The sequence below is a fragment of the Triturus cristatus genome, chromosome 2_1, assembly GCF_964204655.1.
Source record: "Triturus cristatus chromosome 2_1, aTriCri1.1, whole genome shotgun sequence".
In the NCBI taxonomy this organism is placed as follows: domain Eukaryota; kingdom Metazoa; phylum Chordata; class Amphibia; order Caudata; family Salamandridae; genus Triturus; species Triturus cristatus.
The window spans coordinates 880,906,468-880,922,828 of NC_140581.1; the positions used below are offsets into that span (position 1 = coordinate 880,906,468).

Sequence of the window (16,361 nt, forward strand, 5' to 3'; positions counted from 1 at the left end):
TCTGTGAGTGGGTGTATGAGGCTTTGACTGGGTCTGTGATTGGGTGGATGAGTCTCAGGGTGGTCCGGTGACTGGGTGCGTAAGTGATCTGTTACTGGGTGCATAAGTCTCCAAATGGGTATGTGAGCGGGTACAGGAGTCTGTGACTGTGACCAGCGAGTGTATGAATGTGTGTGTGTGTGTGTGTTTGTGCGTGTGTGTGTATATATATATATATATATATTTTTTTTTTACAAACCGTTGTCAAAGGACACACAGGACTGCGCACTCGGGCTCATGAAAATTAATGTAGATTTATTCCACCTTTCTTCAAAGAATCAAAAGCTAACACACAAACGCGTTTCGGCCACCTGGCCTTTGTCAATGTTAGTTGCCACACTGATTATTCAAAATTTAATAACAAAGCTAATCATTCGTCAAAAAAATTAATTGCAAAAATAAAAAAAAGGACTTGTGCAAGAGTGGTTTCTTTAGGTGTTTCTGTGTTGGCCATCTTAGCTTGTACCATCATGATATGTCAACATATTTACATGGCTGATAATAAATTCTTTTTTAGACAATTAGGAATAGACTCATGATTTCAAATACATTATTAAACATCATTGTGTGCGACAACTTGTCAATTGCTTGTCAAAGTTTCATTTTTCCACAATAATATAGATCTTTGATAGACTTGCGCCATTGCACAGAATCCCGCCCTAAATGGGCTTGTCTTTGTACATATCGATGCAGGATTAGCTGTCATAGCAATTTATCGGGCTGGTGTTTACCATTCCCATTGTACTATTGAATAAAAATAACAAGTAACAAATAACTATTCTTGTGATAAATGCCATAAAAATAGGATTATTATCTATGGACAAATTGCGCCCTCGATGGGCAGGAGAGCCATTCAATATTCATTATGTCATCCTATTGTCTAATTGTCTACTTGTCCCTATATTTACCATAAAATAGTGGGCAGCATATGGTAACCAGAAAAAGTAGCTCTTTGAACAGTGACACAGATAAATAGAAAAGAAAGAAACCTATGAACCAATAGTGCACTGAATGGGCCAATAAACAGCTGCGTCTTTTTATCACACCAAATTACCAGAGTCCCTCCTCACTGTTAAGCCCCTAGGGGGTTCGGGTTCGGAGCTCGATAATATATCTCGCTTCCAGCTGTCGCAACAGTTTTACCCTATCTCCTCCTCTCTCTTTTACTGGAACTTGGTCCAGACAGAAGTAACGCAACTTGTCACTTCTGGAGTCATGGTTTCCTCAAAGTGTCTGGCCACTGGATATGAATTATCACAATTGATGATTGCCCTTGTGTGCTCCAGTATACGTTTCTTTGCTGGATGGATCGTACGTCCAATATACTGGAGACCACACGGGCAAACCAGACAATACACCACAAAGTTGGTGTTACAATTGACAAATTTGCTGATAATGTGCTTGACTTTCTTGCCTGGGACGGCGTACTCCTTAACCTTGACGCTATTTTTACAAGCCTTACAGGTGGTGCAAGGATAAAATCCTGAAACTGGTGGTCTCATTGTTATTCCTACTCCAGGAAATGGTTTTGGACCAAAATATCTTTTAATGACACATTCTTTCTATATGTGATATCTGATTTACTTGGTGACGATCTTCCAATTACACTATCTGCCTGCTGAATTTTCCAATTCCTTTGAACTAGACCTCAGATTTGATGTGATTCAGCTGAAAAGCCAAGGATCAACCTCACAGCTGATGTATCATTCTCAGTGTCTGACAATATAGCTGGTTTATAAGTCAGCAATTCCTGTCTTTCGATGGATTGCACCTTTATTGCAGTGTTATGCAATATGTGATTCTTATACCCTCTCTTTCTGAATCTACTGAGGAATTCACCTGCTGCTTTAGAATAATCCTCTGCAAGTGTGCTGTTTCTTTTAAGTCGCAATAGTTCCCCATACGGGATACTATGAATCAAACTACGTGGGTGCTGGCTTTCAGAATGAAGTACAGTATTGCCTGCTGTCGGCTTCCTGTATAACTTTGTGCAGATTCTTTCCTCTGCCAAAAAGACCATAAGGTCCAGGAAAGGCACCTCTTTACTCCTAATGTTGCTGGTTAACTTGAGATTAAGCTCATTGTTGTTTAAGATCTTAATGTATTTTTCCACTTCTGAAGCAGAGCCCTTCCAGATGATGAAAAGGTCATGGATATACCTTGCCCATAGGGCTATCTTCTCGACCCACCCCTCATTGTCTTCCACCCAGGCCACATGCTTCTCCTACCAGCCTACGAAAAGATTTGCATAGCTGGGGGTGAAGCACATGCCCATTGCAGTTCCCTGTGTCTGTAGGTAAAGCTGTCCTCCAAACAGAAATATGTTGTTGTTTAGGCAGAGGATAGGCAGAGGATAGAATCTGTACAAAGTTATAAAGGTAGGAATAAATGTCCAACACAATGTGATTAATACTTAGTTTGCACAATTAAAATGTATACATGTGATGATTCCGAAACTCTGAATATAGTAATTGCATTGCAATTGTTAGAATTATAAAATAGAAAAAAGAGAAGAAAAAATAATAGAAAAAAATAAGGGTAAAAACAAGTAAATGTATTGGAACAATGATGATGAAGTAAAGATACACATTCATTCTAAGAATTAGTATTTTCTCTATATTCTTTTGTCAAATGTCAAGCATGGGGCACTTTAAATGGTGAACTGTCTTTTCTATCGTTGTCATGTAATCAAGGCCGGTGAACGGCTGAAACGTGTAATGACAGCAATAACTCTTCAGATAGAATAAAAGAAAAATTGCTCTTCTCTGAGGTCCGCACTCATTTCTTTGGAAGAAGATGTGACGAGAGTTGGGGATATTTTGACCGGGTTGACTTCCTCCGGTATATGCGGAACCCCTCCTTGCAAGCAGGCTCTGTATTCGTCAAGTCAGTCTTCAGGCAAGTGCAGTGTGCTGTTTGCAGCGTCTCTGTACGTGGCTGTCCTCGCTGTGCAAAACCAGAAGGAGTAAGCAGGTATTCCGGGTCACGGAAATCACGGAAGCCCCCTGACGGCACGGATTAAGGCAATAACCTTGGTGAATAGCCGGCAGCGTGTAACGAGACCACTGCGTGCTGGTGGCATTGATGAGCTGAGGACTAAAGGTCATAATGCCAAAACCACAGGGACAAGGTAGGCAAAAGACTGTGTGCCATTTGTCAGGAAGGGAGGTGTGCCTATGGGGATCAAAGCGGGAGTTTACATTATCAACTGTGTAATCCCCTAAGGTGTCAATACAACAGGATGGAGCGGTATTATGTCTGCCGACACGTTACGAGACAGGGAAGCAGCTGCAGAGGAGATGTTCTCGGACTCTCCAACAGCACAATCAGAGCAAAGAAGAGGGGCAGCAGGATCAAGTGAAGGGACTACTGGAAACATCAAGGAATTATTTTGCAAACTTGAGAAGGCAATGAAGCAGGAGCAATCCAAGTGGCAGGAGTTTAAATCCCGCCAAAGATACTTGGATGTTGGCAGGATTCCTAGGGGGCTGAGGATCATGATAGCCTTCAGCTATGAAACACCAAACCCGCGAATGATGGCTGAGTAGGCTGAATGCAACCTTGAGTCGTCGCGCAAACTAGTCCAAATACTGGTGAAGTATCCAGACATTGACAAACAGGAATTGCAAATCAAAATAGATGCATTCAATGAAGATATTAAAACATAAGGGAAAAATCAGCAGACTCAAAAGTTGCGTGATGAAATGATAACTAGATTAAGGAAAGAAGAAGACAAGATAAAGTCCAGAAAAACCTATAAATTTAAGAGAGATAAGGATGATTTTGACAATGGTCAAATCTTCACGTTCTCACGCAAATTCAACTCACTGAGAAATGCCAGGACCAACAGGCAAGCACAAAAGGAACAGCAAAAGGATTCTAACCAGAGATATGCCAATACACCATCAGCATCGGCATCTGATTTAAGTTTGGCGCTGGACAGTGAGTCTGAACCTGAAACAAATGCAGCTAGTTTGAATACGAATCCAATTAAGCTCTCCTTAGGTGAAGAATTGGATTTTTTAAGGCAAAGCAGGAGAGAGACACTCCGCCCGAGGAACAGCAGGCCCACAAAAAACGAAACAACAAAAGAAGACACGAGCGAAAGAAAGCCTGCAGAAGACGGTACAAACAATAAGCCAGCTCGGGGTCGAGGATATTGGAAACACAAGTAAATAAAACTATATGAAAATCAAAATCAAGCAGTAGTGCTAATACAATAATCAACTTAGCGCACATAGATCTTACAGCAGCAGAAGACCAACTACTTGCATTAGGTTTGTCCTACTGTCCAGAGAGTAACTTTGATTATACGCAGACAAGAACAGACGTATACAAGTTCATAAGACAATTCAAATTAAAAAAATATTATTTGCTCCAAAATACTACATAAAATGACAGCAATGTGGCATCAAACCTAGTATTAAGGGACAAATCAAATCTGATAGTGCAAGACTTACCTCTATTACAAGACCTCAAGAGCCTACAAAGAGGAAATGTAATCCAATTCAATCTAGGAGACTCAAATGAATTACAACACACAACTAACATCCCTAATGCTACACTCAACGAAATATCGTCCAAACCCAATACCCTCTTCAAAATGAAATTGAAATTTACTCCTATTATGCCTTGGGACTCCTTGGATATTTTTAATGAACAGGTGGTAGCAGAGGTTAGCAAATAAAAAATAAAAAAAGGATTGAATAAGAACCTACAAAGGATTAAGAAAAAATATAGCAATCAAGAAATGAAATATCATCAACTAATTGAGAGATTGCAAAAGGAAAAACAAGTGGTCATCAGAAACTCTGATAAAGGAGGTAATATTGTCCTGCGGCCACATGTGGATTATATGAAGGAAGCACTGTCATAACTTAATGACATTGAGTGTTACAGGAAAAGTTCATTTCATAAAATGAAAACTATAAAAGATGATCTTTTTTCCAAACTTTTGGCATGGAATAGCATGGGCCTTTTGAGTATGGATGAATATAAATACTTAAAGAAAGAATATCCTGCAATACCTACCATTTATTTCCTCCCAAAAATTCACAAGAACATACACAAGCCACCTGGCTGACCAATTATTGCGGCATGCGATGGTCTTTTAGAAAACATGTCCAGATATTTTGACTTTTTCTTACAAGATCAGGTGAAAAGTTTACAATCACATGTGCAGGATACTGGTGATTTTTTAAATAAAATTCAGAAGGTGCATTGGCAACCCGGATATCTATCGATTGCACTCTATGTCACATCGCTCTACACAAGTATTGGACATAAGGACGGAATTAGAGCTGTGGAATATTTCCTTAACAGTCGTGATTAAAAATTTGCACATCATAATCCAATGCTGATCAATATGCTCAGGTTTTGTTTGGAAATTAATTTGTTTATGTTTAAGAATCAAGTCTACCAGCAGATACGAGGTGTGGAAATGGGCCCTCAAACAACAATATGATCACACACTCAAAGTCAAGGTTATAAGTTGGTTGAGATTCATGGACAACTTGTTTATAATTTGGAATGGAACTGAGCAGAGTGCTTAAGATTTCATTTCACAAATCAATGTGAATAATATGAATTTGCATTTTCCAGCTACCACCAGCTCAGAACAGGTAACATTTTTAGATGTACAGGTGTACATAAAGAATAATTTGATTAAAACATCATTGCGCCGAAAACCTACAGCTGGCAACACAGTGCTGCATGCTACTAGTTCACACCTTGTACACCTTATACAGAGTATCCCTTACGGAGAAAGGTTAAGGATCAGGAGGATCTGTAGTGATGAGGAAGATTTGGCAATACAACAACAACTAAGTAAGGAGAGGTTTTTGGCACGCGGCTATAAAATTCAAACTATAGATGCCGCTATAAGAAAGTCCAAATCAAGATCTAGTTCTGATCTCCTAAAATGCACCACCACTGAAACAAGTATAGTGAGTCAGGTACAGATTACATCACAGGAAGAACCTGTAAGACTAATCCTAACATATACCAAGCAGGAAAAACAACTCAGGGGTATAATTAAACAACATTGGCCTATGGTATTACATGATCCAGTGATAGGCCACCTGCTCCCCAATAAACCTTCTATCTCATACAGAAAAACAGCTTCCATGGGAAATGCATTAGTAAAAAGCAGCCCAGAGGACATACAAACAGGCACCTGGTTAGTTGCGAGGAAAGGGTTTTATAAATGCGCCACATGTAAGGCCTGCAAATATGGTATTAATAAAACGACATACTATACAGCTTTCAGTGAAAAAATGCAGGTCATCAGAAAATATCTCACATGTAAAACAGACTATGTGGTTTACATACTGGAGTGCAGTTGCGGCCACCAGTATGTAGGTAGCACCAAATTACAGGTGCACAAAAGGATCCTGCAACACACCAGGGCCATAGTCAACATGGATCCTAGCTACCTGGTGGCAAGACATTTTAAAGAAATGCACAATAGAATAATTCCTCATATAATTCAATTATTTAGTGTATTTATATCCAAAATGTATCTCAAGGTTTTAGTTTTTTTCACATTGTATGAATTTTCAAAAATTTTGTATAATCAAAAGAAAGTTATATATTTTTTGTACAATTTGAGTATTTTATACGTTTTTTATATGCATAACTTATTGTGTGCATTTATATATACGTATTATATTTTTATGCACTGTAGCCACCTTGAACCTTAGTTATTATTTAGGGATTTATTCCTGATATGATAATATATGCACTTTATATATATGTATACACATGATTTAATTGGGGAATATCCTTAAATTCGATTCCTGCGGTTATCCTCCAACACATTATGTGAGAAATATACAATTTTAAATCAGCAGTTGTACCTATTTTTGCACAATTAAGCACTTTACATATCCTGGCTGGGAAGGATTTTATACTTTTCATAAGCACACATTCACTTTATAAATTAGCACATTAATAGATTTGAGGTATACAATCGAGACAATATGGGTGATAATGGATGTGTATATATGGCTATCAATAAGTATGTATACTAGGCATGCAATGCTATTTACGCATGATGAATGCATTGTATACACACATTATTACCCATATTGGAGATTTTGCATTCATTCGCAAAGTAAAATATAAGGACACATTCTGGCTGGGTAGGATTGAATGTCCAACACAATGTGATAAATACTTAGTTTGCACAATTAAAATGTATACATGTGATGATTACAAAACTCTGAATATAGTAATTGCATTGCAATTGTTAGAATTATAAAATGGAAAAAAAGAAAAAAGAGAGAAGAAAAAATAAGGGTACAGAATAAGTAAAAAATGTATTGGAACAATGATGATGAAGTAAAAAGATACACATTCATTCTAAGAATTAGTATTTTCTCTATACCCATTTGTCACATGTCAAGCATGGAGCACTTTAAATGGTGAACTGTCTTTTGAATCGTTGTCATGTGATCAAGGCCGGTGAACGGCTGAAACGCGTAATGGCAGCAATAACTCTTCAGATGGAATAAAAGAAAAATTGCACTTATCTGCGGTCCGCACTCATTATTTTGGGAGAAGAGGTGACGAGAGTTGGTGAGATATATATTACACAGTCACTCTTCCCTCGTCAGATGGAAGAAATCCAGCCACACCGGTAGGACAGTTAAGAAACAGACTTCCGCTTCCAAGCGGTGTGTTTTTAATACATAAGTAAACCAAAACATAAACGTGTAAATTAAATATAATGAAATGTGATGTACATTCTGGATTGGCAGTGTCAAAATTAATACATTTGATGCCCAATTTGTTTCAACAGTCAAATGATATTTCTTTAAAGGGTGTGGAATACACTACACTACCCATGATCATTGGGTCTGTATGTGCCTGTGGCTTACTATTGTTAAATATTTTACTCTGCTGGAGCTCATGAAGCCGATCACATTGAGATATGTGCTTGTAACTACACCTAATTGTCAGAGGATTTCTCAAAGGTCTGGCATTTGGGAGCTGACTATAGAAAAAGGTCAAGTACCTTAAGACTCCTAGGTCCTATGCTTAATCAGGATTTCACAAGGGTATTACGAGACCAGGTTGGAAGGAAATATCAGATGGTGACACAGTCAGATTTAGCTATAGTAGCCCAAATATTCTCCACAAATACTGTTAATAGTATACTGTAGATACTGTTGCATCCAAAAGTGCCCCATCTTAACCTTAAGTGATGGCTATCGTAGCCTGTTCCAACTGTTCATCCAGTCCTGTGATAAAGTAAAAAGAAAGGTTCCAGCTTGTGGAAGAACCTCCTCCATGCAATTTAACTCCCTAGATGTGGTTTTTCCAAAAAGCTTCACTCAATCTCGACCATCAGGCATTCTGTAAAAATAAAATAGATAACAAAATTAGGTCATCTAGTCAATGTTTTAAAAATATCCATCCCAAACAACCCAGGCCCCATGGGTGATGTGGTGTATTAATGTGGTATATTAACGTTCCATTCACTTGTCATCCGTACATTGCATCTTACTTGCCCAACAAAGCATACTGTCGTCTAGATACACAGTGATGTAGGCTTGAAGAACAGAGGAAATAAAGAAAAAGTGATAGTGCTAATTCCAAACAGATTACAGTGTAAGGTGACTAAAAGACAGTCTGGGTCTGTGTAGAGGGGAGAAGGTGCCCCTGCATTCCTATAAATGTAAGTGTAATTCCTCATCATTATTCATCCCCAGAGGGATCAAACAACCGGATTGCAAAATGAAACGAGATTCTAGTTTGTGTAAAGCAGTGAGTCTCTTTCCTCCTCTTGGATGCTTCGGAATCGTGTCCATACCGCCAAAGAATTTGGCCCTCATCAATTCTTGCTCATGTTTCTCCTGGAAGTGTCTGGCAGTGCTGTAACTGAGTTCCCTGTTGGTTATGGTACACCAGTGTTCTAAAATGCGTTTGTGAACTGGGAAAGAGGTGGAACCAATGTAGCACTTCCAACAAGGACATGTGATGACATAGGCTACAAAGTCAGTTTTGCAGGTAATTAGTCTAGGAATACACCATTTTTTCTTGACTCTTTCTAGGGAGACTTCTTGAACATTTTCGCTGTGTTTGCACGTTTTGCGATGACCGCTTTGTTTGACACCTTTGCCATGTCCTAACCAGTTATAAGTTCTCGGTTCCAAATGACTATGGACCAGAATGTTTTTAAAAGACAAATTATGTTGGTATGTGATGCTGGCGATGTGTCCTTGAGGATGCTATCCTGTGAAAGAGTTCCCCACCTAGTCTTTAGTATCTTTCTCAGTTTGGCTGATTGGTTGGTAAATTTTGTAATGAAGTGGATGGGTTCACTGTCAGGTGTCATATTGGACAGTGATGCCCGATAAAGGGTTGTCTCCCTGGTAACAGCATCAGCGTTCAAGCTGGCCAGTTTGAATGCTTTGTGTGGATACTTTCTGTCTAGGAGTCTCTGGGTCATTTCCCTCTTGATGTTCTTATAATTTGAGTTCTGAACTACAGATTCTTTTGGCTCTCAGTAATTCACTAAAACTGACACTCCAGCGGAAGCTGGGAGGATGGCAGCATTCAACGTATAGAATTGAGTTGCCAGCTGTGATTTTTCCAAATAATTCTGTGTGCAGTGTGCCTTCCCTAATAGTCAATCTGATGTCTAAGCAGTCAATGGTATCTTGACTATACTGCATGGCGAATTTAAGATTGACTTTGTTCTCATTTAACTTCCCATAGAAAGTATTCAAATCAGTAGTTGTGTTACCTTCCCAGACAAAGAAAATGTCATCTATGTATTGAAGCCAAGCACTGACCAGCTCGGTCCAAGCTTTCAGCTTGATGCTCCAGTGCACCTTTTCCTCCCACCAGCCCACAGCCAGAATGGTGTAGCTAGGCTCAAAGCCGGTGCCCATCACAGTGCCCTTTGTCTGCTTATACAGGTCCTTCTCAAACATAAAACATTCTCCTGTAGACAAATCTCAATCATTTTTACAATCGTGTGTGTGTGTTCTAAGACATTGCATTTTCTTGCACATAAGACATGTTTGCATGCATTCAGTCCATCCTAGTGTCTTATGCTGATACAGAGACTTTCCACATCCAAACAAACAAGCCAACATTCATTACCCCAACAAAGATTTTGGGAATTTCTGAATGAAATCTTTGGTGTCTTTTGACATAGGAATTCAGATTACGTACAAAAGGGAAAAGGAGGTAACCTACAAAGATGTAAGTGTTCTCAAAAAGACTATTTTTAGAGGAAATGATGGGTAGCTCTGGTGGACTTGCAAGGTCCTTGTGTACCTATGGAAGTAGATATAGTGTTGGGGTCCTGGGTGTATCTTTAGTCAGAAATTGTAATTCATCCCCGTTTAACAGCTTGTTGTTATACAAACCCTGTAGCAGCTCTGTGTACATTACTTGTATATCCCCCCCATATTCTCTATCTACTCTGGTGTAACATGCTGTATTTCTGAGTTGTCTATGTGCCTCCTTAACATAGTCTGCTCTATCCATGAGGACTATGTTCCCTCCTTTGTCGGAGGGTTTACAGATAAGGTTGAGATCTTTATGCAGCGATCTCATAGCTTCCCACTGATCTATGCATACGATCTGTCTCCTATCCATTTCTCTGCTTAAGGTTAGTATATCATTGGCTACAACAGCAACAAAGACATCAATGTTATCTTTCGGAGTCTGGAGTACAAATTTGGAAGGCAACCTGAAATTAGTTTCACATGTGGCCCCAATTTGGATGCCATGTGGTGTTGGTAAATCCTCTAAAAAATGGGATTGAATGGGTCCCATGAGTCAATTTGTGCTGTTCCTCCCTCAGTGTCCCCAAAATATGTAGGAAGGGTTGTGTCTCAATGTCACTGATAGCTAGATTGGATAAGATTGGGGGTCTGCTGGTATTGTGGTTCTACTCAAATTCCTTTGTTTTAAGCTGCTCATTTTATACAATTTCAGCTTGCTGGCAAACTTATAGTGGTTAAATCTCAATTGTGCATAGTCTATTCTCATATCCGGGCAAAACGAGAGTCTCCATTTCAAAGTCTCACTCTCTATCCCTGATAGTTTCCGTTTAGACAGGTTAATTACCGTGAGTTGCTTTGTCGATTCTTCCATTATTCTTTCTTCCGTTACTGGCCTCTCGTCCCATGCCAGTGTTATCTTTTTGCCTTAGTTTTCGTCTTTTTTTGGATTTGGATTTTCCAGCCTTTTCCTTGTCCTCTTGGTTTTCCTCTGAATGATGAGATCTATATTTTATTTTTTCACGAATATTCACGATGTCGCTGCAATAGTTGCGACTTTCCCACCATTGTACACGATGGACCGCACTGATGGTCAGAGCGTCTTCATGAATATCGTGTGTGATTTAAAAAAATATATTTTTGACACAAAGCTTGTATCACTCACTACCACCCCTGTGTTTGAAACATGGGGTCAGAGTAGCACCACCCTGACCCCTTATGTCAGCTGACCCCAATTTTCAGCCCCGGGAACCATTCCTCAATTGAGAAAATGGTGGCCGCAACTTCCAGTTCAGGTTACAGCCAGCCAATCACAGCATTCCTGTTGGCGCGTGCATTCGTGATTATCCACTATGTTTCAGCAAAATATCCTCAAACAGATATCACTATATGTTTCAACTTAAATTTCTCAAGAACTACTGAACGGATTGACAACAAATAACAAAAAGCACTATCTACGGAACAAAATATAGCATTTTGCCATATTGGGTGTAATTCTATCCAGTGGTTCGGCCTGTAGTCGTGTTGACAGGTCCTAGGAGAATTAACATTGCAAACACACTCTTTTTTCAACCCCATTTTCCTCAGCCCCCACTTCACGATTCGCCCCAAAACGTCCTGTGTGCAACAAGACTCACCGGAGCTCTGTTTTCTTTTTTTTTTAACATTTTGTGAAGATTCCTCAAACAATGCCAAAGTAGTGTAGTTCCTATTTCCCTTATAGGACACTATAGTTTTTGCATAGGACTAAGGTCAGTATGCTCCTATCGAGTACATTAAACTTAATTACTTGTATGTGCCAGCTAACTCAGTGGTCACTAGAAACTTCTCGAATAAACAAGAAGGGATTAGTTTCTGGCAACCGCATAAACATGATTACATTGTGCCTTAGAATCGGAACGCGTCTCAGAATCGTGGAAACAATAGATAACAGTTTTACTCAGTCAATCGTGCATGCTTAGTTTCTCCAGAGTTTCTCCAGAGTTACACAGAAATAGACCGGTGTTTCAATAAAAAGGATTTATTGAACAGTCTTGTTTCTTGTGTAAGAGATATGAGCTGTTACAATCATTAAACAGTATGCACAACGTAAGCAGTAAGAAGAAATAATACTGCAATAGCATTGTTTAGCTATGACATATATTCATATAAACATACATAAATAACACAGGCTAAAAAGTGAATACTTGTCTGATGCTTCTAAATAGTTCTACCCCAGTGTACCTAACCTAAGTGTAGTGCGAGGTAAGAGTAGGTGCTGTTTTCTATAGTATGGTATATACTAAGTTTATATGCCAAGAGTCACTCTAGCTTCTAGTCAGCTCCATACCTTAGAATGAGAGAGGTGGGAATCTCTTTCCGGGTCAAAAACTCTAACACCCCGCGAAGGGAGTCAGAACACTGGAAGCTGGATTCTCTGCGAGGAGGGATGACAGCGTCTGGTCAGTGCGTTAGGCCAGGATATGGTCTCTTCCAAAACTTGCCGTGGGGAACTGTGCAGTCAAGTCGTGCCGAGCCGTGCCGAGGTTTGCCATGGTAAGAGAAGGTATATTTATACCTTGAAGGTGCTTAGGAATGCTAGCATTGACGTAAAGTCGGGCAGATGAAGACATCATGGATGAACTCCTAAGGAATAGTAGTTCATGCATAATAGATGAGTTGTTGGAGAAATCAATAATCCTAGCTAGGGAAAGTCCAGATGGCTTAAGGGTCTGGTTTCTAAGAACTCGTTGTGAAGTGGGATGGAGGGATGTAGGTCACCATGCCTGTATTTGGATAGCATGGCTAATGCCTAAATAAGGACTGGGATTCTATGCCCAAATAGGGGCAATCCGAATTGTGCCTATATAAGGACATGATATTATCGCGAAAATGTTAAAAATCTCCTCAAACACGCAGAAATATCGCGAAATTGCGGAAGTTTTTTTTCCGCCTGTTCGCAGTATTTTCTGCATGGTCGCGGCTCGCCAACTTACCCATGCGGTTGCTCGCGGGCGCGACCATCTTGTTTTCACTTGTCTCTCGGTGCATGATCGCGAGAAGAAAGACGTGATCGCGTGACGAATTACGTTACTGCGGGTGCGAACTGTCGCGAGATAGCGCAAATGGCTACCAACAATCCAACATCTCGTGGAGAACGCGACCGGATCGGGAAAACTTGTCGGCGAACGCAGGGATTCAGGTAAGGCGATCGCACGCACGCGAGAATGTATTATTTTACAGCGCGAGCAAGCAAAACATTTACGGTAAAATGCGGATTGCGGAAATTTTGACATTTTTGCGCTCTCCGCGGAACGCGAAAATGTCAAATTATCGCAATTTCTGCGAGCGGAACGGATTTTTAGCCCAGGCCTAATAAAAACACAGACATGTTTAACCCCTTCAGCGCTGCGCGGATTCCTCCGCGGTGCTGAAGGGTTCGAGCGCGGGCGGGGCCATGACTGAACGGTTCCGTCATGAGCACAGCTCAACCGATGCTCATGACGGAACCGTTCCGTCATGGGCATGGAAGGGGTTAAGATACGTCCGAACATTTCTGTGAAATGTGTAGGGCAATTTGTCCTTAACAGAGCCTGTATCTCAGCCGAAGTCCTTGCGACTTGTAGATCATAGGTTTCTTTGCCCGAGGTCAAAGGCACGGTTTGTTGTAAAAGAATGGCTTTCATTCTCCTTAAGGTATCAATTCATATAGAAGAGATGTTCAGTGAAGGCCATAAAGGCGACTCACTGACTGTGTCTATTTGGGGGGAACAAGACTTGCATACAGCAAGTGTCCCTGGAAGTAACCGTTACTAGATATGGGATACCTGGCAACATGCCACAACAGCTCTGATCATTCAACATGAGGTAACTCCCATCTGAAAGTTGTGCAAACGTTGGATTTATCACAGCGGCCGGTGAACCTTGCAGGTGGCAGGATAAATTTGCAGTGCAACCGCTACAGGCCCGTGTAAACTAATATCCCGACATATGAGTGAACTGCTCAGTGCATTTTCACAGTGTGTACTGCTAATAAACACTTCATGCCCCCCACTCCAACATCTGTGTGTGTAAGGTAAATCCCAGGATGTCCTGATGTATTTACCCAAACTTTCATATTTGCCTACTGGCATGTGTTTAAGGCAATACTAAAAATGGAAAGTTGTAACAGGCAGAGTTATTTTGCCATGTATGATCCATTCTGTAGCTGGTTCTTCTGCTACCGTAAATGGCAATTTTTCCGGTTTTCAATGCTCAGCACTGTATACTTCGCTCCTCTTTGTGCCAGTTCGATCTGTTTATCAGTGAGATTGTAATCAGAAAACAGATAAGACGTGTTGATGAAACGCCAAGGCACATAGCCTGCACGCAAGTTTTGTAGCATCCAGCCTAATAACAGAATAGAACATAATTGAGACTGGCTTTGACGCAGCAGGACCAAATCTTGTTCCACAATGTCTATATCAGAGGATACTATGTTGCCCAATGGATATATCCTGGATAACAGAGTCGTTAACCCATTGTCGACCACAGCGATAGATTTCTCTGAATTAATACGATCAATTTCTCGTATTCTTTCTGCAGCGTCTGCTTGGGTAACCTTTCATATTTCATTATAAGCAGCATAGATGCCGGCATATATGAAACGTTTTTGACGTGGTTTTCTTGGACCTAGCAAGAATTGCCTACGGTCTGCGCCTTCTTTAAGTAAAGATAAGTGTTTTTTCACCTCCTCTAGTGTAGATGTCTGCAGCCAATCAAAGGCATCATTTTCCTACACTGTATGTTGTTACTACCCCTGTATGCTGTCTTTGAACATAGCGTGGATCTGGCCTATTGATTGTTAAACCTTGTATTTTGTTCAGGAATCTTTCTTGACAGATGTTTGTGTCTGTGGGCCAGAGCAACCATTTTTTCCATTCGGAATCTGATCTGTTGTTTTATAAAATAGTATGTACGTCGACCACCCCCTGTGTAGTGCTGTTACTTGCAGGTGTAGGTATGGACGTGTGTTCATGTCTTTGATCTTGGCTAACCCAGGGCAAGATGTTTGTTGGACAGTGTCATTCAAAAACATTATCTGCTGTGGGATGATGCAGGCTCTAAACAAAGCTTCTATCCCCTGTACTTGCCAATCATTTGTACCCCAGACAGATTTTGTGTCGATTGCGTTTTTCCAAAACTCAAAACCCTGTCTAGACAGTTGGGCAATAAAAGGCTGCAGAATAAATCTGTTTGGTATTTGTTAACATATTTTTCGTTCCTGTTTTGTTCACATTTTTAAAGTAAAACGTTTCTGGATTTGATGTATTGTACCCTGAAAAATATGGAAACTTCATTTCAAACATATTTGAGCTACCCCTTGGTGGTGTAGGACAATGTTCCCATTGGTTATACATAAATACATTTCTAGGTGTTGCAGATTTATGCAAGAAATTATGACCATAGTGGTTGAAACAAAAAAGCTGCTCATAGTTTTTGAACCCTCTAAGTATTCATGGTTAGAGAATGCAGCAAACCTTTCTAGATCAGACATCATGTTATTAACAGTCTCAAAGTCTCAATCATCAGAATAGGTACTGGAGGTAATAAAGTCACCTAATGAAATTTTAAATAAGTGTTCAATCTTCAAAAGTTCTAACGGGCTGAATATATCATAATCTATTTTGTCCCAAACTATACCATCCTGTATAGGAACTGCTGTGATGTTCACTGCTGACAAGTCTCTTGCTTCACGTTGGGATGATTTGTGTGGTTTCAAAAGTAAGTTAACATTTTTACTTCCTGTGTCCAAATGAATATATCTTCCATTTATCAGCATGCTCAGAGTCAATACTAAAGCTAGCCAAAGCAAAAAGAAAAATATTCCAGAAATAATCCATAGTTCAATCCATGGTGAAACCAGATAAGTCTTTTTCACGTGATGAAAGAAGTCTTGTGCTTGTTCTTTGAAAGTTCTTTTGGCTGGCATCGTTTCAGGTTCGCTTGGATCCTCAGAAAACGTATCAAAGTTAATGAACTAGCCAGAGGCAGTTCTGTTAATGGTTGAAATTGCATCAGGATTTGTTGAAATCGCTGGAACCAGTTGATTACTTGCTATGT

At 40.0% G+C, this 16,361-nt stretch overlaps 1 protein-coding gene across 1 annotated transcript in view; it reads left to right on the top strand.

Moving 5' to 3' along the window:
• The window catches only part of LOC146866027 (cytochrome P450 1A1-like), a 133,803-nt gene that overhangs the window by 26,996 nt on the left and 90,446 nt on the right, over positions 1-16,361 (top strand). The window lies entirely within an intron of this gene.